The sequence below is a fragment of the Brachycentrus maculatus genome, unplaced genomic scaffold (genome assembly GCF_059751285.1).
Source record: "Brachycentrus maculatus isolate JH-2025_06_01 unplaced genomic scaffold, ASM5975128v1 h1tg000116l, whole genome shotgun sequence".
Taxonomy (NCBI): domain Eukaryota; kingdom Metazoa; phylum Arthropoda; class Insecta; order Trichoptera; family Brachycentridae; genus Brachycentrus; species Brachycentrus maculatus.
Genome location: NW_028280869.1, coordinates 680,584 through 704,698, shown reverse-complemented (window position 1 = coordinate 704,698; position 24,115 = coordinate 680,584). Strand labels below are relative to the sequence as shown.

Genomic DNA, 24,115 nt, shown 5'->3' with positions numbered 1-24,115 from the left:
TTGTAGAGCGATGGAAGACTGACACCGCAACCGCTAAAGGGCCGCTAAATATTTACACGCGCAAATCATACAAAAGTCATTTTAAAAACAGTTTAAAAGTTAACGTTTTGGACACGGTATGTTCAATCATCAGGCATCGGTAGTCTTTAGTTAGTTATCGAAGAAAACAAATAAAAATAATTTGCTCACTGTCACTTTTTTAAGCGAATACCTCGATTAAAAGATGTGCTTTTTTGCGAAGCACTAATTTAAGATTTCGCGTGTTCTCGCGATATAAAACCAACCGGAGTATTACAACTCGGTTACAAACATAAAAATAAAACATTGAATAGTATAATAAAGGTGCTAACAACCATTATATTGCTGTCGAAAATAAAACGGCTCGTAGCCTTCCTTGTTAGTGTTACTCGGCAAAGTTACGAACATATTATTTAGAATAACCAAGGTAAATAGTGCCAATTAAGCCATGACATTAAGATTCAAATTACAGTTATTTCGAAATCAAACAACATTGGACTCGTCGCGTTCTAGTACATTGCGAAGAACGATCATTATCTTTGAAATCTTAGTAAAAATATAAAAATGTTTGATATAAATGATTTACTTATTCGGTACATTGATTAAGATAGACTTTAAAAGAAAAAGAGGTTAACCTCGCAGTGAAGAACGTAAAAGAACAGAGGTGACAGAAAATACTTATCGTAAAATACCCCTTACGATTTTCATATGACAAGTTGGTAAGAATATTGGCGTCGGGGCTTAAATTGGAGTATTCCGGTGAGAAAGTTCGGGGCAGATCATAGAGCCGAGTCAGTAATACGTTAAGTGGAGCGAAGTAACGAGGAATACGATTTCACGCGACACTTTGTTTGGGTGTCGGAGAAGTCAACAATCTGGATTCACTTAACTTGGCAAGTAGCTATAAAAGTTTTATCCCGTCGCGAAGTTTAGTGAGGGAGGACGAGGTTATCTGGAGCGGTTATCTGTTGCTTCGTGAGAAAGGCGACTTCTACGCTCTACACGTCCGTACGTATATCATTGTGATGTAATAGACCTCCGGTACATATTTTAGTTCTAGCTTCTCGGGGTCGTTAAAACTAACAACGGCAAGAAAGTTCGTCAAAACGAGGAACAGAGGAAGATATGAAGTTAGCACTCTAATTCAATTTGAAAATAAAACAAGCCATAGAATTAACGCGTAAACTAACTTTGAACAAACAACTTCATTACTTACTAATCAATTACCAGCCGATATTAACTTACATAGATAATATCAAACAATTGACTGGTTTTTATTGTCTAAAATTCTTAAAGCGACAATAGTAATGTTGGGTAATAAATATGTTATCTACTGCCTGAAAATTCTGAATATGCTCGTAAATAAAATCAATCGACATTGTACTATTTTTGACCGTTTGAATTATAAACGCAAGAAGATTATTTATATATGTATTCACTAAACATCGAAACGAGCGGGATTTTTTTTACAAAATATGTCTGTTATGAAATAAGAGCGCTTACATTGTTACAATTCTGTTATCTTCACTCTTTTCAAAGTGCTCATATTTTATTTTTGTTCCGTTTATTTGTGCACTGGTTAAAATATTGTGAGTCATTCCAAATCTGCTTGTATAAAAGAACGCTCTAGAAATCCGAACGAACGAGTTAAAGTCATACAAAAGAACATATTATTGAAGAATAAAGGGGTCGAGAGGTGTGCTTTTCTCATGGTAATATCTCGGGGTGACAAAGGAAGAATAGAACGGAAGAGCCGGAGGGAAGGCATTATCGTTCATTGAATATAATCACAGGCGTACTGAATACTGGCTACACTCACTAGCAGTACCTACCAAACTACCAAACTACCGATGTATCAAGTTTGAGAGCCATCGAACAAGTCACAAATTTATTGTACTGCAGACAGTTGGTAGAATTCCATATTGAATTGTTGGGGAATATATCCAAAATTAAACAAGGTTTGTTGGATTTGAATTCTACATTTATTTATGTATATGTTAATACGTGACGCGTTTTGTCTTAAGACATTATCAAACACTGACTAAAAATATTTACAAAATGTCCTTATATACTAACAATAATTGCTATTATTAGGTCTAGGAGTACATATAATGGTGGATCACGCATCACGTATTAACATATACATAAATAAATGTAGAATTCAAATCCAATAAACCTTGTTTAATTTTGGGTATATTACCCAACAAGTCACAAATGTTTACTACTATCCAACATACCAACACACTTAATTCTAAAATCACTCGGCTCCAAATTGGCAGTGCTACAGTGCAAGTTTCCATATTGATAAGATGTGAAAATAGGTGCTCAAATGACCAAAACGCAACATTCATAGTGATTTTTTTCTTTAATGTTTTTTACAGAAACTTTATACTGTGGCATATTTTAAAAAGCTTTATAAAATAAAACTTGGTTTTTAACCACTCGGTACTTTTCATCGGTACTTTTTATCATCGGTACTTTTTATCATCGGTTCTTTTCTCCAACCGGTTTCCAGAAGAACCTTGTCATCATCAGGGACGGGACATGTGCGTTTTTAAACAAACTTATAGTTATATTTTATAAAGTTTTGTAAGCATTTTCTTTGCAAACATAATAATCCCCTGACGGCGAATTACAAATGCGTAACAATTTATACATTATGAGAATAATAACATAAAAAAACTAAATTTTCAAAAAAAAAATATTTAACACAGTTATGAGAGCGACGATATATGAGCAATAATAACACTAATGACTCCCCGATTGAAGTCCTCATAGTTGATTACTAAAGAATCGGGGTTCTAGGGGGATGCTGGTATATATGTATATATTTGAGTGTTAGTAGATACCGAGTGACCTTGGCATCAGAAATAGGGCGCAGGGAGCGGTGGCGGTGGCGGTGGCGGTGCAGTGCGAGTGTGACGGTAGCGGGCAGCGGGGAGTAGCGAGGGTAGTGAGGTAGTCGCGAGCAACCAGACTCGAGGGGAGACCGATAATTATTCCATCCGGGACAATTGTGACGATAAAAAGCAAACTTACAGGCAAGGGCAATTTATTTGTGCTCGCGCGTAGCTGCGGGCGAATCGAGGGGAAATTTAAATGTCTTTTAAATTAATATCAACACTCGTTTGAGAGTGTGAAAGATGAATGATTTATTAATAATTTCGGGATAAATATCACATAATGGATCCGACCACAATATTCGTCAAACTTGTTTATTTACAGTAGACCCCCTCTTGTACGCCCTCGGCTGATCCGCTACTGATCCGACTGTGCTCTTTTTTATTACAATTATTTTCAAAGTGTTTTTTACTTACATAGGCTAGCTTAAATTTCCATATTAATTAATTATTTTAATGCACTTTTTCTATAATAACAAAACACTTTTTTCCGGATTTAATGTAGAAATAAATAGTGATTTTGAGTTCAAAGAATGTTTATTTTACTGTCAATCCATATCTATCTGTATTTTCTGATAACCCCAGTCCCAAAGGTGACGGATTAGAGGGGTTCTACTGTACTTCACAAGAATCTCCACATGTAACGTTTGAATGCGTTTGAAGAAATTTTGGAACAGCGCTTTTTCTTGAGCTCGCTATATTCTTCGTTCGTTCAAAATACGTTAATTTAATACTTGTATTATGTTTTTAGTGCAATTAATCGATATTTATTAACTTCTTTCGATTTCTGACTAATATCAGATAAAAATGTATCGTTTTACACTCTAAAAATGTGAAATAAACGCGATATCTATGCTGAAAACAGCGAAAATTAATAGCAGAATCATACATCGAAAAAAAATAGGATTTCGTTTTTGACTGTTTTTCGTTACGTTTAAAATATTCATCGAGTACTTAAAAAGAATATTCCAATACTAAGGTAATTTCGATTCTAATGGAGATAACATAATTAATATTGATAATAGAAAATAATTAATAAGAGAGAAGTAAAAAGTTGTGCATTTCTCGGGAAGGGTCTCGAAACTTGACGCAAGTGAAAATGAACGTTAAACATACATTTGTCTACAAATACAAGGCAACGCCCATCCATTAGGAGCGTTTATAAAAAATAAACTAGACAATGAATGTAGACATGTGAAAAGCTTCCAGCCTTATCTCTGATAGGCGGTTCCACAACACTCGAGTGTGAGTGCGAGCCCCATTGTGACAAGATCTGATAACGGGCGCGGGGCAGGCGCACCAGTGATGGACATTGATCGAATTACAGTCAATCAAAATTACGGCCAATGTTTCCAGTCAGTAAAATATCAAACTTATTCTACCGGATAATAAATTTATATTGAAACTAGAATCAGTTGCCATATTCGCAAAATTTCATTGATGTGTTGAAAAGGGGTATTTTCGCACTTGGGGGAAATCAGATATAACATACCTACTCTATGTAAGAATTTGAACAAATCAATAATTTCCTTTTTCATTCTCATTTGTAAAAATTCGTTTATCAAAAATAGCATTTTAGTAAACATTAGCCAATTATATCTCTCCGTTATTCTTGGCAAAAAACCTAATCATTGCTATTTCTTGTACGAAAAAAAAAGAAAAATATTTATTGTAACCGTACTATTTAGTGTCGATTTTTAATATGTATTATTTTAAATAAGTATTTTGGCTCTCTATAGCTGTGTCAGCCGTCTCTCAACTGCTGGATGTCGGCCTCTCCTATTTTTTCCATATTAATATGTAATTAGAAATAAATAAATAAATTATATAAGTATGCCCGCTGCCATACAGGCTACAAAGTTCATGATGGAGAATTGGGAAAATGATAATTTCTTAAAGAAGTACGTTCTGACGTCCCACCAGAAGACTGAGAAGTCACGATTTATCCATTATCCTGACATTTGAAATACAGAAAAAATATTTCTTTATATTTTCCTTTACAAATATCAATTGGCATAGTACCGAGTGTCTCAATTTTTTTTTGTCAAACTGTCCAAGACTGGTTTACTTACCCTAAACACAGTTATAGTAGTGCAGTGGTTTATATCAATCTTACCAACGCCAAGCGGTAATTATTTTAATTTATGGACAAAATGAAGAACTCCGCGATAAAAGGTTCCTAACGAACTTAATAGTGTGAATTGGAGAGTGTACCTCCCGTAATAGTGTAGCGCGTACTTCACGAACCGTGAAGGCATTTTACTACTTGAAAACAGAATTTAGAGTTTGCCTACTTCGGCGTCGCGTGAAGCTTGGGGTCGCTTAATAACGGTTATCAAAGTATCATATTACAGAGGCAGAAAATAATTGAATTACTTTAAAAAAATATTTATTTATTTCAAAACATATTACATACGTAAGTCATTCATTAAATATTCCCTATGAGTAATTTCCATTTCTCATTTTGGACATGGGATTGAGGTTAAGAAGACTGAAACCAAATAAGAAAGTTTAAAAAAAATATAAAATATAAAACAATAAATGGGTATAATAAATAGGCATATAAACAAACATAAGGTCAAAAGCATGTTTAAAAGAAACAAATGAGAAAATACAACTAATCACTAACACAAATATCTTTCCATGAAGTATTTTTTCAGTTCATTTATTTTGGATCCCTGATTGGTTGATTGATTAAATTAATATTAAAAAATAATACTGTTTGTTGCAATGAATCCGTAAAGAATTAACACATATTTTGAGCAAAATTTTGCACCATTCCTTTTTATTATCCAAGTCCTTAATCGTTCGCTAACAATATTCTGTGTATCTCACTACAACTACTACTCTGTTACTGTTGATTTAATTTATTTTTGTAATATCGTAACAGTTCTTTCTCTATAGACTATTTTTAATTGATGTGAAGATATTCCTAAGGAACAATGATCTCACTGATGTTGATACTAATTAATTGATTGAACAAAAATATTTAAATAAATACATATATAAAGTCTTCATTAATCCCGAGCTGGCGGAGAACCAAAATGGAGAAGATTACACTTCACCATTGTTCTAGTGGACATCAATCATCACTCCTGACTCCGGAGTGCCTACATAAAGAATACAGCCTCTAATAGTGTAATGAACTCGCATCTCAAGATCAACAACTCTAGATTGGCTGCGACTATTCAGGGACTTGATTAAATTAAAAACATTGTCAAAGGCCACTCGATTTGGTGAATATGCGATGAGAAGCAGGTAGCGATCGATTGGGAAGTGATTGAGGGTTACGAATGAGGAAAGTTTGAAATAAATATAGCGTTAAGACTTGACTAAAAGTTATGATCGAAAAAAAGGCTCGAGGATCTTTATGAAAATCAAAATTGCGTCATTTTGTTAAAGTACTTAATATTTATAATAATAATCGAACCCTTATCCGCACCCCAATGGTGCATAGGGCACTGAATCATAAAAACGCAGTATTATCTTGATCGTTAACACACGAAGGAAAGGTGATCAGCCCTCCGCTTCAGGTACCAGTCCAGAGTAATATGGAATAAATATTAGAGTGAAAAATCACTTATATTTGTTAGACCCCCCTCTGGGAGTCGAACCCGGGACCTCCAGAACGGTAGCCGAGCGTGCTGACCATTACACTACGGAGGCGGACTTAATATTTACAAAAGGCAAATATACTAACATAAATTATTAATACGAACTTTTGTTTGATTAAAAAAATTAAAATAACAGATGTCAGTAATTTATCAAGTAATTTATAAAAGGCAAAATATAATGTTTTGTAAATGATCCGCTAGGCGATAGACAAAGCCTCGGCCGACTTTAATAAAAGCACTCAAGTAATAAGGTATAAAATCTAACACACGACACAAGATAAATGGAGATTGTTTTAAAGCCCATTACGAACAGACAACAAAGTCTATTTTTTGTCCGAATAAATTACATACACTACAAAAAACAGGACGTGAAACTATTTATGTATCTCTAAATTATTAATATACTTTATATCTACCAATTTAATGTGTAAGAACGTAAAGTACCTAGCTATACATATGTACTAATCTAAAGTGGCTCAATTATCCACTGATTTTCAAATTATCGTTCTTCAATCGTCGATATAAAATATGAGACGCATTTTTTTATTTGAAAAATATTAACAACATTTTGAGTGTGTCCAAATACTTGTTCACAAAATCTGGATTATCTCCAATTACAGGAGTTATATAACTCCTGTAATTGGAGATAATCCAGATTTTGTGAACAAGTATTTGGACACACTCAAAATGTTGTAAATAAATTATCTGGTCAAATTATAAGCTTAATAATAAAAATGAAAATGGTATTTTCTGGCGTTTCTCATGTGTGTGATTATAATCCAGGATTCGGATCTCACATACTAATATAAGAGTTTCTGCTTAATAAAAAGCTTCTTTACATCTCACCAATAGATGTCTCTAGTGAAGTTCTAGTGATTCAAGAACAAGGTTTCTAAATTGGTTCATATAATATATAGAACTTCCAAGAATTTGAGTAGTGTGGTTGTCAATAATGGGTAGAATTGGTGAATGTTACACGTGTGTAAAGTGATCACTTAAACCAGCCTATGACGGTCGTAAGCCCCGTAAATGCCCATACTTCCATATTCTTCTTCATCTTGGATGAGATGTCAAAAAATAATATGAAAAATATTACATACATTTCTAATCTAAAAATAAATTATAAAAAGGTTTAAAAAATATGCATTTTTTAGAGAACTCCGTAAAAGTACAATTACAAGCCACGCGATACAAGTGGTAAACGACTCATTTCTAGCATAACGACAAATCCTATCACGCGTCTTCGACTGTACCATCAATTTTAGCGAGTGTTTTTGCCTAGAATTTTCACTCATGAATTACATGAAATTATAGTAACTTTAAACATAAAGAGTAAATCCACTCACAAGTAGGCATAGGCTATGAAACTTTTAAAGTTGAAGCCTGAGTAGGGACATGATAAACGGTGTTGCATAAGCCGTAGCTAGATTTCAGAGTCACTTGGACGTTAGGTAATTCAAAAAAAAAACCATCAATTTTCGCAATTTCAAGCATAGGTTTCGCGTGTGTTAATTATTTTTATAGATGAAAACGAGATTTTTCTACACAATATGGGAATAATAAGTAAAAGATTTAACAGTTATTTTTATTAATCGCAAAAACGAATTGTTAAGTGACGTTTCTTGAACGAACGAAAATATTGAAAATGCAAAGAATATAGAGATATTCTACAATTGAACGTTTCGTCGATGAAAATTTCGTTAAACTTAACTCAACGGGTTGCGTTTACGTCAGTTATAAGCACGTGCGGTACACAGCGAAGAATATTTAACTACAAAAATGATAAGGATACAAGAGGTTAAAGTAGAGGGATGTATTAATATTTAAAAAAAAAAAAAAAAAAAATATATATATATATATATATATATATATATATATATATATATATATATATATATATATATAAATATATATATAAATATATATATAAATATATATATAAATATATATATAGACTCTTCAGGCACAGCCTGTGTTTTATGTCAGAATACTTGCATATATAAATAACATACCTTACAACCATAATTACGAAAATTCCATATTTTACATGGAATTTTAATTCGGTATTTGTTTGAATGGCTTAGAGTTATCAAACTTTCTATACAATCACTAATTTTTTAGCATATATACATATATATGTATATATATATATATATATATATATATATATATATATATATATATATATATATATATATATATATATATATATATATATATATATATATATATATATATATATATATATATATATATATATATATATATATATATATATATATATATATATATATATATATATATATATATATATATATATATATATATATATATATATATATATATATATATATATATATATATATATATATATATATATATATATATATATATATATATACACCCCTGGACAAAAAAATTTACGAGTCCTCAAAAAAACTAAAATTGACACATAATGAATTATTCTTGATATTTAATTAGTTTTTTTTGTATTGTTTAACATATGTGATGACTACTCGTTACTTCGAGGTTAAAATGAAAGATCTTACTCATGAATTGTACTTAGAAATTGCCATTATATACCAGGTATCAGATTATCCGAACCTTAGAGACCCATAACGGTTCATTTATGGTCGAGTGTTTGTGATGGAGTAATAAAAGACATGTAATTTTTTTATTCAAATTTAAGAAGAAGGTTCTAAGCGCTTTATTTTAAATTAAGGTATTTTACATTTAAACATATTTATAACATTTAAAAATATTTAATACTTAGTGAATTCACCTTTATTTTTTATAACATGTAAAATTCTATTATTTAACGAAGCGTAAAGCGAATCTTAAATTTCTGATGTTATTTCTTCTTCCTAAACTTGAATCAAGTTTTTTTTAATTCCTCAATGTTTTTTTTATTTTTTTTTCCCAACTTTTTTTTTCATAATCGCCCATAAATTTTCTATCGGGTTCAAATCAGGACTATTCCCGGGCCACGTCAACGATTTTAAGCCAATTTTATCCTTGTATTCAATGATCTGTAAGAAAAACAATAAATTATTTATCAAGTGGTCTACAAAGTGCACTAAAAAATAAATATTTGTACTCACAGTGCGGGCTCTATGGCACGGCGCCAAATCGTCCTGAAAAATCGGGTCCGCGGTATACTGCGTAATGTCCTCGATTGTTGGAATAAGATGGTTTTTCAGCACTTTTTTGTACTGGATGGCATTCATCGTACCCTGTATAAAATTTAGAGGTCCCAAACCGTACGCTGTCATGCACCCCCAAATCATGACGTATGGTGAATGTTTAACGGTTCGAGGGACGCACGAAGGATGGTATTTTTCCCCAAGTTTTCGTCGAACTATCTTTATGCCGTCTGGACCAAAAAGGTTGAATTTTGATTCATCGGAGAAAATAACATTTTGCCAATCCTCCAAGGTCCAATTCTGGTGCTCCTTCGCCCAATCCAGTCTAGCCTTCTGCATTTTGTTCGTCAGTAATGGTTTCTTTGCGGGACTTCGTGCTTGGAAACCATGCTCCAACTGCCGCCTGAACACAGTTTTTACTGAAAATGTTGATTAGCTAGTAGACTGCACCTCTGCGTGTATTTTAAGTGCCGTTAAAAATCGATCGCGCATAACAATTTTTTTTATTAAGCGATCATCTCGGGCAGATGTCGCGCGCCCCCATCCGCTTCCTTTTTTCCGTTCTATGGATCCAGTTTGTTGGAATTTTTTAAATAAAAACCTCACTGCACCTTCTGAATACCCAACTCGACGAGATATTTTACAATTAGATATGTTTTGTTGCGACAGTGTGATTATTTTGGATTTTATCGCTATCGACATTTGCTTTGCACTTTCCATGATTGTTGTGTTATGTTCCCTCAAACGCGGGTAAAACAAAATTGTTGAGACATTTTCAAATGTAAATATTGTAGAAAGGTGACACAAAGTGTCTTTAATTTATTGAACAAAAGAAAGAGGTATCGATAAAGGATTTCTTAGAAAAAGAGTTCAGTAAAGTCAAGGCGTGCGGTAGCAAGTAAACTCGTAGATTTTTTTGTCCTGCGGTGTACATATATATGTGTATTAAAAACGATTTCAACGTGTTTTATGCAATACATTTTTTTGTCTGCTTACACACTCTTACCATGGTCATGGTAAGGAATTCCCGGGCGACGGAGAGTGTATGTAGAATCTTCAACATAAGGGATGGCACTGCAAGCATGTGTGTATACAGTTCACATCGCAAGGTCTAATTGCGTATTTAGTAATAATTAGCAGCGCAAAAGGGCGTTCCGAGAAATCGTGAAGTTATTATTAAGTTCGTCTGTTTGGCTTCCTTTACAAAGTTACGAAACCGCTAATTAATTGGTTTAATTGCAGGTGAAGTTCCTTGCGGAGCGTTGCGACGAGTTGCTAGCGAACTGTTAAACAAGTGCAAACATTGTTCCATCGTGTCATAACTTCTTTATTTGAGATTTAAAAACTTCAGTTTATTCCACTTTATTATATTGTAGACAATAAAAAGTTTCTTTATCGAGGAGTGAAAAAAATACTAGTGAAAAATCAGTTATATATTTAATTATTTCAACACTTCAAAGTGAAAAGGATATGAACGTCAGTTAGACATAGGTGTAAAATGAACTTTTTATACATTTTTTTGTTTGTTTGTTTAGTATCAAATAATATTGAAGTCAAAACAGTCCACCAAAAATTGCAACTGTTTTAGTAAAAACTGCCCAAACTCGGTTTAACTATAGTTTAGATCTATAAGATTTATGTGAAAAAAATAAAGTTGAAACAAAATTGTATTCAGTTCATCGAGGCTGCATTCCCGAGGTTAACGTCGCGGTCTTTGAGTTAGTTTCTTGATTCGACCCCATTCAGACACAACTTGATTCCTTAGGCCTACAAAGTATTAACATCATAAAAACGCATTTTTTTCTATTAAAAAAGTAGTCTGCTCCTTCGAAATGTTAAAGATCCCTACATGATCGCATTTAAAATACGTTAGTAACCTTTCTTCTCATTTCAAGACTGACCACTTTTTTCTGTACTAAATTCAAGTATTACGCCTTGCCGATTTGTGTGTATTGATATGGGTCGCTATTATGTACGTACGCGATCCTTGCGCGCTAACCTTCGAGGGTCGCATTGTCTACAGCCCACAGTCGCACAGTACAGTGCCGAGAGGTGGTGCAGAATCCCTACGAGATCTGCTTGAACCAGTTTAGTTAGGCAGGTGGCCTCCGCCGTACTCTGTACCCCACCGAGCCGTGAATGCCAAGTACCCAGACCTGATACCCTACTAGCTATGCTGATTTGCAACGTTTTGTCTGCGTGGAGATAGCTTTAATTTGATTTATTTTCCATACTCCGAGTAAGACCAACAGCTTAACCGCGATGTGATTTTTAACGAATATCGCTGTATTCTCTTTTTTTCGACATTTTCAAATAATTGAGTATTCCAAACATGTTTTTTCTAAATATACATACCTATGTATTTTATTATTATTTGGATTTGTGAAAGGCTTTGGCTTTATAAATATATTTTTATAAATCTAAAAATATATTTTCTTATTAGGGCTTGTAAGGTGGATATAATATCGTGGGTGTCCCTCGCTTCGTACAATTTGTCTTTAACTTGAGCTTTGATCTTTGATCTTTCCCCTTCTCCTTTCCCCTTTTCCTGCCTCCCGACCCTCATCAGGGTATTTTTACAAATGTTGAATTCTGTAAACAGCAACTTGTTTTGTAACACTCCTATATATATATATGTATAACTTGATGTCACTGTTCTGTCAAATTCCCAAATAAAATAAAAATAAAAGGATGATTTTCGAGTTAAATTTGCGCATTTTCGAGCTTGTGAAATGATTTTTGAGTTGCATTTGAGCAAGTGAGGGCTTATGATAGGATGATTGTTGTATTAGTAATTGTTCAGTTTTTATGCTAGGATCATTGTTGTTATTGAGATGAATTTATAATATATATTGAACGAGGGGAGATCTCGCCTCTAAATAATGAGAGATTGTTACATTCATACAAACCATATTGAATATTTTTTCTGCTTTCATAGAAAGTGATTTAGACTGGTCTCGATGCGAGCAAAGAACAACAAAGGGATCAATGAATGAACAGAGATAATGCATTCAACCCAAAATGAATTATCTCCGACCAGTTGGACTAATAAACTATATCCATTAGGTACTGTGTATTTATAACTCTCATGTCTCATAACGATGCAAAATAAATAAAAAATCATAACACAATTTAAAAATATATATTGTAAGTATATACCTATGTACTTAAAATTTCGTTTCAAAAGTTGAATGTTTGCAGAATTTCTTTGAAACCATTTCGTCCTGTTGAAAGTTTGGAAATTAGTGACAATGTTCGCAAAATAATATAAGGTATGCAAACTATCCGTAAACTCTCTTTGATATCGGAACAAAGCTGTAACGCTAACGATGCGATCATCCGAAGCGAGCGGTTATTCAATTTACCGAATTTTCCGCGGAAGAGGCGGATGATTTTTAAATACAAATACTATCTACATTTTCTTCATCCAGCCATTTTCTCCTTGTTTTATTTTAACACTAAATGTTTAAGTGAATTTCTTGGGCTCTCTTTTTGAAAGAATATCTTTTACGCAAATGCCCTATGGCGCGTACTTAGGTGGATATAAACAATCATCCAGCCGCCTGTGGCAAACTAAAGAAAGAAATAAATATATTCGTAAGTTTTCAATTACATTTTATAAGAAAATGCAAATGATTTTTTTCCCCATTAAATTCGAGAACCGTTTCTTTTTTGCCTACTACTCAACCCGTTCTAAGATATAGTATATACATATTTAGACATCAGTCATTGGTTGGCTCAATTGATAACCTTAAACTCTGTGTAACATTCTGCCTATTCTTGAACATCCATATTGTCTAGATTCTTGGATGTTGTATAAATGGTGTATTTTCACAACTGAGATACAGAAACGATGATTTAGGAGGGGCAGAATTGCAACGAGGAAGACCATCAGTCAGTAGTGAGTGATCGCGGGTTGAGAGAGAGAAAATATACGAACTTCAGCTAAGCCAAGGAAGGAAATATAAAATATTTTGTAAAACATACTTATCACTCACCCCTTTGTTGTGTAGAGTAAACTTAATATAAGCGTTTCATAATTGTGTTAAGGTGTCATTTGAGTAGTCACTGTATGTTGTTGACCTTACCTGAAACAAGAAAGAATAGAAAATTAGCCAAATATAAATATTTAACATGAAAATAATTTCAGAATATCACAGAGTCCAGCACATTTTAAATTACTTAGTGATTCACAAATATGAAATGTTAATAAAATATAATACGATAAGAAGAAAAAAATTGGTAAAAGATGGAGAATACTTTACAAGATAAAACGATCGAATAAAGGTAATGACAGGGAAAACGTAGCGTAGGATTTGTTAGAGATTCTTGATATAATCGCAAATAATTGCGGAGCGCACAATTTAATGAGAAATTTCCATAAAATGTGCAGTTTCTAGCGCGCAGACTGGATGTTTGCAGTTTCAATGCTAAAGCTTTCTATGTACACACACGTACCGACTATCCTCGACATTCACATTATTTGCAAGAAGGACCAATGTATCGTATTTTACGCGGATTTGGTGATAATCTGAAAACAAGGCTCTTACCGGAGCCGCAGCAAAAAGATTGAAGCATCCAAAACGTGGTGCTATAGAAGAGAGTGAAAAAAGTTTGCAACGAAGAGGCGTTAAGATGCACTGTAAAAGAAGAAACACAATGAATAGTTTAAGTGCTATTATAGTTATAACTATTCGCAGGTTTCGTGCATAAAAAATAATAATATGCAACAAACACAGAGCTGTCTAAAATATTTTCTCCAAAGTCCTGTCTCGCTGTAGCGCAAGTACCCGTGTATCGCAGTTCTGTAGTGTAATGCGCTCTTTATTCTAATGTTATGGATACAGAAACGTACAGAAATATCCCGAGAGGAGAAAGGTAAGGTAAAACTTAGTAAATTATTCCGTTTTGTGTACTCGAAATTCTGTCCGTCCGAGCGAATAGAGACAGTCCCGTAGATATCTTCAATTTGAATGCTGTATTATCAAGTATCGACATTTACATTAAATTAATCAAGGCTAATGTCATAATACTTTGTAATAGCTGATAAACATAACAATTACCAGTGACGTCATAAAATTAATAATATTGTAATAATTTAAAAGAACATAGATAAAGCATTGCCGTAAAGAAAGCGATAAAACGAGTACATTTTCGTACGACGATAGTATGAGCGTAACATAATTAAGATACCGTATTTTATTTAATCATATTAGAATTTAATTACTTTTTGGAGTATCACACAAACTTAAAGATAATCCGTTCCCAGATTCAGCAAGTTGTGCGATGTTACAATTTATCATTTATATATGAGTAGGTTAGGTAGGTATTAAATCACGACATTCATTCAGTGCCACCATATTACAAAATTCATATAAACTTATGTAACAAACAACTGTACGCTAGACAAAACAACTTGTTGAAATCCTCGGGGTATTTGACTTCACAAGTAACAAGAAGAACCGAGATACATGTTACGAAAACAGTAGAAGCATACACCATGTAATGGCTCTTGCTGGATGACATATCTGTTGCTTGGAAAAGTGGGAAATAATACGAATAAGTGAAAACTAGAGGGGTTCAACGAACAAATCATTTTAATAAACGACTGAATTATGCAACAATGAAGTCGAAATGCAATATCTTAGGTGAGCATCTGGGAAAATGTTGCTGCCATGAAGGATATTTAAATGGAAATCCATTATCGATAAGGTTCAGTTTGAGTAAAACATTGGTTGGCGTGTAGAACGAATGAATGATATGTTTATTGAACGAACGGAAAAATATCTTTATGATCCGAATGTTACTAAAAGTGGGAGCCGACGAAAGCCGAAGGAGAGATGGCACGATCAAGTAAATTTACCAAATCTTTGAAAGCAGACAGGACAAAAGTTAACAATTGTCGCGCATGTCTGAGAAGATGCATGGATGTAGAAGAAAACGCATGTCTTCAAGATAGCGCCGAAAAGGTGTGGATAAGTAGTTAGCTATTTGGCTGATCATAATCTTTAAAACAGCATAGAAACGTGTCAAGTGAAACGCGAATGGAAATATGATATACTGTCAAAACTTTTTGCGAGCTTGCTATGGACAATTTAACGTCGAACATTTCATTGATTTATAGACAAAGAAAAACGGTTCATGATATTTATGGTATATGACACGGAAAAATCAGAAAAATTGGATTGTATGCTACTAAATAAAATCGCCGCGATATTTATTAAATTGTTAAATACCTAACCTTAATAAATAATGCATTAATTGCTATATTTCTGGTTATGGATAGTACATATTTGCTAAAGTGAAATATGAAAGAATTGTCGAAAAAAGGTAATTTTCAATATGTATTACTGTTACTAAAATATCAGATAATTCTGACAATCAAACAGCACCTCATTTTTTAATTGTAATTTAGATCAACTTATCGCTAACGGAATCAAATCTTTGCATATTATAATTTTGCTATGATTAATGACATCATTGTTCTTTTTAAGGTGCCACAACAGTCTTGCGGTATTTTATCATAAAAAAGACGCAGCATATTTTTTTCTATCGAATGGTATTTTGAACGACACACAATATATTATTGTACGGACCGTTTTGATTCTAATATGAGGACGCCAATAATTTAGACACAAAAGGAGAACAAAGAAAGGAGCTAAAGTAGAATGATTGGGAAGTAGATGTAATGAAGCGATAAAGGAGGTGATCGTGTTTGCTTCTATACAGCCAGCACGATGGTAACGGATAACATGCTTTGCAGATAAACTGGGTTATGAAGTGAGAGACACGGTTTTTCGTATTTAGTTATTAATGATCTTTTTTTATTTGGCAAATTAAATATACATATAATAAATCCGTACGGATTACAACATAAAGTATTGCAAAATTAGAATTATTCGTTAAAGCAGGTTCTGAGATATTCAAGGAAAATTATCAACCATAACTGTTGTTGAAATATTATTTCGAGTTTCAATTCATTTGAAACGGTTTAAAAATAGATTCGTTATTTTGAAATGAATGAGTACAATAAATTAATAAAGTTAATTTTATTTTTGTTCTTGGTGGAAAATTTGGTTTGCTTTGACCCCTCATAATTATTCCAGATGGTTGTAATGATTTTTTTTATTACAATTTGTTAAAACTGAGTTAGGTTAATTTTATAAATCATTTATTAATTCGAATATCACCTACATCTACTACTCTATGGAACCTAATAATGTAGTTATTACAAGCAACGTTACTTAGAGTTGGAAAAGTCAATTTTAAATATGATAATTTTTGCCTCAGCATTAAGATTTACTTAATTAGAACACAAACTCACAAAATGGATATAAGAGAGAATATATTTTATGAAATACAGATGATGTAAGTGAAGGAGCTGAACAAGAAGGAAATTACTGCTATAAAGAAAAGAAATGAAGAAATATGGATGACTAGGAAAAGGATATTAGCTACAATGGATAGAACATGAAATTACAAGTATCAAATTATAATTTTTGTTGGAATAAGACAAAAGTGTTACAATATTTATTGAGAAAAAATGAAAAAACAGATGTTTTGCGATAAAAGAAAAATGAAAAAACAGATGAAAAACAAAATATTTCCCAAATTAATAACCTTATAAGAAAACAATAAAATTTCCAGTTGTTATGAGTGCGAACTAAACACTATTCGTAAGACAACGGTAAAAATGTGTCACTGATTCAATTAGAAATTAATCATTCACAAAATTCTATACCAACACAACAATGACACTATATTGAAAATACAGACCTCCATGTCTAGCCCGGAGTGAAAGGGACGACGCAGAAGATAGAAGGAGAAAGGTTATCGGGGTTTGTGTCCAACAGAGAGAGACAAGAGAAGAGAGTGAGAGGGTAACAGGTCGCGGCACTACTTTCTACATATCCGATTCGAGCATGTTATGCACTGGTAGAGTGAGTTATTTAAATAAAAACTCTGTTCAAGTCGTTAAAAAATAGATATCACCTACTAATTTATCATAAATTATTTATTAATGATCGGAAAAGTACACATCAGTTTAGTGTGATTTTTACTAAACATTTGGTATAAAGATATGGACCATTAGAACGGCACAGAATTAAAGTAGTTAAAATAACAAAATTTGTTTTCCTACAAAACATATAAATTATAGGTACGTTCTTTTCAATTTGAAACTAGAAAACAACTGTCAAAAACCATGTAGTAAAGGAGAGCAATGTTTAAAAAAAGTATCGCAACGTAAATAACATTATTTTAAAGAAATGTCTTTAAAAACTGATCATATTAAGAAGAAAAAAATTGTTACAATTTAAAAGATAAGTTATTCAACGGTTCACCCTATGTCTATTTTTAATCCATTTTTAATCGATGTCATCCATTTTTAATTGATGACAGAAAAGATTTTCAGAAATAGTGATATTAACCTTTCCGGTCCGGAGGAAAAAAAAAATAATCCGTAGGTTCCGAAGGGGGTACTGGCAATACCCCAAGTAAAATGCTATAAATACAGTGTTTTTACAAATTCTACTTATGCCAAAATGTTTTTCATACTATTGTTATTCTATTTTATCCATAATAATTTGATTTTTCTGCAATAAACATAATAATTTTCGAAAAAACATAGTTGGGAAGAAGTTCTCTGCGGTAATTGCATCCAATTCCAACCGAAGTTCAATCATCACTGGAGAGCTTCGGCCGGATGTTGGCCGGAACGATGCGTGCGGGGGGGGGGGTGAGGAGAGAGAGTGAAGCATACTACACAGCGTGCTTATAATTTGTCGTTATATTATGGGAAGAAAACAAAGAATGTTTACAAAATTCAGACATTAAAAAACAATATAAAAAATCACATAACGTTGAATGAACAGTTTGGACAGTAAAACTTTTTTACCTCGTGTTTATGTATCAAACATATAAATTCGTCACAAACAACACACTTTATTTTGTTTTTTTTGTCAGATTTGCGGGGGCAGAAATTACAGCGACCTCGTTGTGTAGGTGGATTGAAAGCTGAAGTACATGGTTTATCTAAGGGGAATTCTTCCCCCATTTCATCTGCAAATAAGCTAAATGCCTTTTGATGGAGCTTATCATTTGATTTTAATCTGCTTCGTTTTCTTGCGTTATCTGTCACGAGCTCCATGGCTAATTGTTGAATAAATTTTCTTCTCTTACTTCTGTCATTTTTTTTCCATTCTGGATTTTTTTAAGCCAAAGAAAATAAGAATTCAATGCCGCCATATCAAGGATTTCAAAAAAAATTCTAAGTGGCCATCTCCTTGTAGACCGGGCGCATGAATATTCTCTCGTCATTTTATCTCCCAAATCAACTCCACCTTTAGTTTTGTTGTAATGCAAAATTATTTCCGATTTTTTCTTATATCCAACGTCGACGCTTTTGTTATAAAACTCTGTCGTTAGAAGATTTACAGCAGTTTTAATTTTAGGAACATACGATACCAGGGTCATATTATTCGAAAACCCAAACACTGAGGAAAATAACTCTCGTGAAGGAGATTTCTGAAATGCTACAGGTATTTCTCTTTTGTTGCTTCTCATTGTCCCCGTGAGAGAAAGTCCTTCCGCCATCAATGATTGTGCTAAGGCCACAGATGTGAAAAAATTGTCGACTGTAATTCCTCGTCCACTGCCAAAATACGGTGTGGCCATCTCCATCACAACTCTATGACCTTGATTCACCTCCCGTACATTGTTAATTTTGCCCGTGTAAATCTGTGCATTACAAATATATCCACTATCGGCTTCTGCCGCCACCCATATTTTTATTCCATACCTCCCTGGCTTACTTTTTATATACACCTTAAATGGGCAATTTCCCCTAAAGACAGCTAGGCGCTCATCTATTGATAAGTGGGATCCGGGTGAATAATTTATCGTGCAATTTTCCACAAACTGTTCAAAAAATAATTTTATTGCCTCATGTTTATGGCCAGACAGAGCCATCCTTTCATTTCTCGTAGCTTTGTTATCAAACCGAATTTTGCTATAAATAAACTGGAACCGGTCACGAGGCATTGCCACTGCATAAAAGAACTGTTTAAATACTCTGTTGGTTTTCCAAAGCTCACTAACGTGTTGTTTTCTACCTCTATTTTTGCCAGATGCTGATAAAAATCCCATAAAAGCTTGTATTTCGCTTTCTGTTATTGCGTTTCCCGTAATACCTCGTTCTTCACAATATTTGTTGGTACAACGTATTATCTCAGTCATCATGGTAGGAGTAATAAAAGAAAAAAACATTTCTTTCATACTCTTTGCAGCTGCTAGTGGTCCAGCTATACCAGATGTTGATCTTATTATGTTGTGGGAATGGGTTTTTGAAGAAGGTGGAGGAATATCTGTCCATCTGTAGCCTGATTTGGAAGTGAACAAATTTTCTTCGTCATTTCTACTGTTGTCTTCTATATCTACGGACTCCACGCTGAAAGTTCTTCGATTATATAGTTATCTGTGTCGGAAACATCATCTTTATTTTCTAACCCTAAATCGCTTTCATCATCACTTAAAGATACATCAGTGTCCGTATCGTTCAGAAGTTGCTCAATCATATCATCTGTCAATTTTTTTCCACTCATTGTTAGGGTAAAGTTTATAAATATTAAAATTATGACAATTTAATTACAGTGTAAAAAGGTAGATTTTTATAAAATAAATGTAAAAATGCGATGCACCAAGAAATGTTAGTAGATAATTTGAATAATTTATAATTTTTCTTAGCAACGAGAAAAAACACTCTGTATTTGCCAAATAACGTTTGGGTATTGGGAACACAACACACACACGTGCAAACTTGGCGATGTACCACCGATAATTAAACTGTGGAGCGCTAGTAAAGAAATTGATACCCCCTTCGGAACGGGACAGTTAAACAAGTAAAACTTAAATTGTTTTTTTTTTTATATTTGTATGTGGGACTTTCCCAATCTTTTGTTATATGTAATGATACTTAATAAATTTTACTATCATTATCAACATTTGCATAAATACCAGCATTGTGGGTATTATAAAACAAATGACAGTGTTAAGAAAATAATATTTTTTTTAAAAACTGTAAACGTAATCATATGAAGTGCAGATAAGAGTATTATTTTCACTGGCCGCTGTACGTGTTATACATGTGAAGCAATACGTTTAATTAGCGATACAAAATCGTGCGTGGGAGTGCATATCTGCACAATGCATACCGAACACGTCTACCAGCACACTTACAAGTAGGTGCAGTTATTATATTTTTAAAAAAACGTTTGGCAATAATATTGCACGAACTATAAATAAACACAGATTTATGATATTTTTAAGCCGTTTGCGTTGCTTTGCAATATAACAAAGCGCACCTACTTTATTTTGCAGAAAACATTACGAAAATTACGAGAGGGCAATAAATAAATAAAAGGATTATTAGTGCCTCATTACAACGGACATGGAATCACACCTTATTTATATTCGATTGAGAGTCTGTGACAATCGAATAAAACCCATACAGGGGGCAGTTCAAAACTGCTCGTGTGTAAAAACCCTTAGCGACAAAATAATAAATAGTCATAGAGGAATTATAAGATTGTTTTATTTTCCAAAATCTAATTTGTACCCCGATTTAGCATTACTAAAATACATAAATAAAAAGTATTAAAAATTCATAAATGAAAATTAAAACGCAAATAAAATGAAACCATCATTCTTTCTACCTACATTTTTTTAAATGTTCTCTCATATCATTCTTGTGATGGAAATATGATTGTTTAAAAAAAAATATAATTTCATTTATATCCGGTTATAACTTTAGATGTTATTTTATAACTTTAAATTTAGATTCAAAATCAATATGGTGATACTTTTTTAATGTATCTATTCAATTATCTGTTATTGAAATGTCTAGTTTTTAAATTTCCATAACCGTTGTGACGTGGGAACTCGTTTGATTGTACACATACGTGATCGCGTGCTAAGTAAATATTATCTATATAATCCTACAAATAATCACCACGTGATGTTTTCATAAAACGTTTAAACTATTACCGAGAACACCTTTCACCGAAACCATTCCAATTCCATCTTGGCTCAATAAAAATATAATCTTGGCGCAAAAAGACGTGTAAAACAGTGCTATTAAATAAATACGCATAAAACCGTTCTTTGTTCGTGTTTTATCGGTGTTAATTTGTTATGTAACAGCGACCATTATTCTCGGATAAGTTCACAGTAAATTCCAATACAGCAAATTAATAACGTTCATTTCACTAGAAAAGCTCTTAATAAAAGCTATTAATCTACATTTGTGTTTTATGAACTGAATATTTATTCGCTTTTGAAACCTTCGTTTTTCATTTTTAACGCAAAACATCTTCAAACGAAAATAAAGTTCTCGAAGTTAAAGCCTTTGTAAGGTAGCTCCACTTAGTAGAGATTTTCTCTGTACCTACTTCGAAAGGTGTTATTAGTTATTATTTTGTTTCCTTTATTTTATTTCAATCTCTTTTGTATATTTGCAGTACTTACGTAAAAGTTCACCGGGCGTCTTTATTTAATATAAATAAATCAATTCCATTTTCCGCGTGAAGCTCTACAAACGAATTGCGATTTTTTTCATTAGATATCGCCGATGTTATTCGTATACAAACTATTACAAGAACACTTTTATAAATTATACTCTTTTGTATCCCTCAATTTTCAAGTATTAAGGTGTTCAGATATTTACGTCGTAACATCGACAAAAAAATATCTTAGGACTTCAAATCATCATAACTATGGAATGATAAAATACGTTTACATTTTTTGCGTTGTTATGGTGTTGCCAGTTTTTGGGACGGTTCGTTTGCAATATCACCTACGACATTTAAAGTTTTTGCTACCCGGTTAATGCTATACCGAATGGTGCCGTGACATGTCATGATATTGAGAGTAAAATTGTCACTATAATCACGATACATGCATGTCGGACGATAATACCTACAAATGAATGCATTTTGTCCGGTAATATTCGGCTTCTTATCGGCGCGGCACCGTTCGCTCGCCGGTTTACCGTTGCTCGGTGGAAGGAATGTAAGTCGCATTCCGAAACGTAGCCGCTACACGCCCGTCGGGTGATGTTAGCGCCGACAGGAGCTGCCAGGAAGTGTGCACAAACTGGACATAAATCCGCCGCGACTATCCTGGATTAGCGAAACTAAGGTTAAGTCAAAGAATTTATTTATTTAATCTTCACGCACAGAAAAGAATTACATTGGCGGGCTTATTGCTAAAAAGCAATATCTTCCAGCCGACTAAAAACAGACTAGTGATATTAGTCAAAACGTTTGATACATATATAGCTGTTTGCAATCAGAGGGTAGATAGTACCTACTTGAACATAAAAAACAACATAAATTACAAATTAACGATAATAAGGAAGGCAAACGAAAAAAGGAGTTTAGGGAAGGAGGTAGAGCGAAAGACTAAGGGAGGAGGTTTGATGGACAGTTAGGATGCTAATGATAGATAGTAATGTCTCAGACGTTTCTTAAAAGTTATAAGATAAGGCGCATTTTTATAAGGAGAGGTAATCTATTCCATAGTCTGGCCGCTTGGACAGAGAAGGAATTACTGCAGAATGATGTGTTATTGGAAAGTGTTCTTTCTTGGGAAAAACGAAGTGATATACTATGATCTGAAAGGTATATAAAGTTTTCAGCAAGATATTTAGGTGCATTGGGGTTGTGAAGAATATTATAAAGTAGCGTGGGATATTGAAGATTTTATGTAGCTATGTATACGTGAAGAAAACGTGGGCTATAGGCTCGAGATGGTTGGAGAAGTGATAAAGACAAACTTTGAGTTACAATTACAACTGCCTCGAAAGTTAGCAAAATTTATCAAATCTTTTCAACAGAAAATAAATGTATCATTTGAATAGTCTATGGGGCGCTTCGATTAAACTATTAATAAAATATGCGATTAAAAAGGGAAAAGAAAAGCTTTATTTATTTATAGATTTGGCGTTTAATTTGTAGAACTCCATTTCAATTTATAGATTAAATGTTAAAATCAAACACTGATTTTTTGAGTATACTAAATTGTATTTTATTGTTGAAAAAACCTTGTATAGCCTTGTTATGGCATTTTCAAACTAATGTCAAAATAATTAATTCGTTTGAAAATGCCGTAACAAGCCGAAACAATTGTCACAAATTTTATTTCTAACAATAAAATACAATTTAGCAGACTCAAAAAAACAGCGTTTGATTTTAACATTTAAAATATAAATTAAAAACTAATTTGCCGAGGTACGATGGCGGAGGGGTCAGAAGTTCGCGTTGCAGAGCTCTGTAGCTACAATTCGACAACGTCAGCATCTTGCATGCACGAACTCATTTAGCAGTAAGTTGAAACTACTCAATGTCATTTACCTTGAAAGTTATTATCTTGGAAGATAACTAGT

At 33.0% G+C, this 24,115-nt stretch overlaps 1 protein-coding gene across 2 annotated transcripts in view; it reads right to left on the bottom strand.

Moving 5' to 3' along the window:
* Hers (Histone gene-specific Epigenetic Repressor in late S phase) overlaps positions 1–24,115 on the bottom strand; it is a 244,660-nt gene that overhangs the window by 73,420 nt on the left and 147,125 nt on the right. The window lies entirely within an intron of this gene.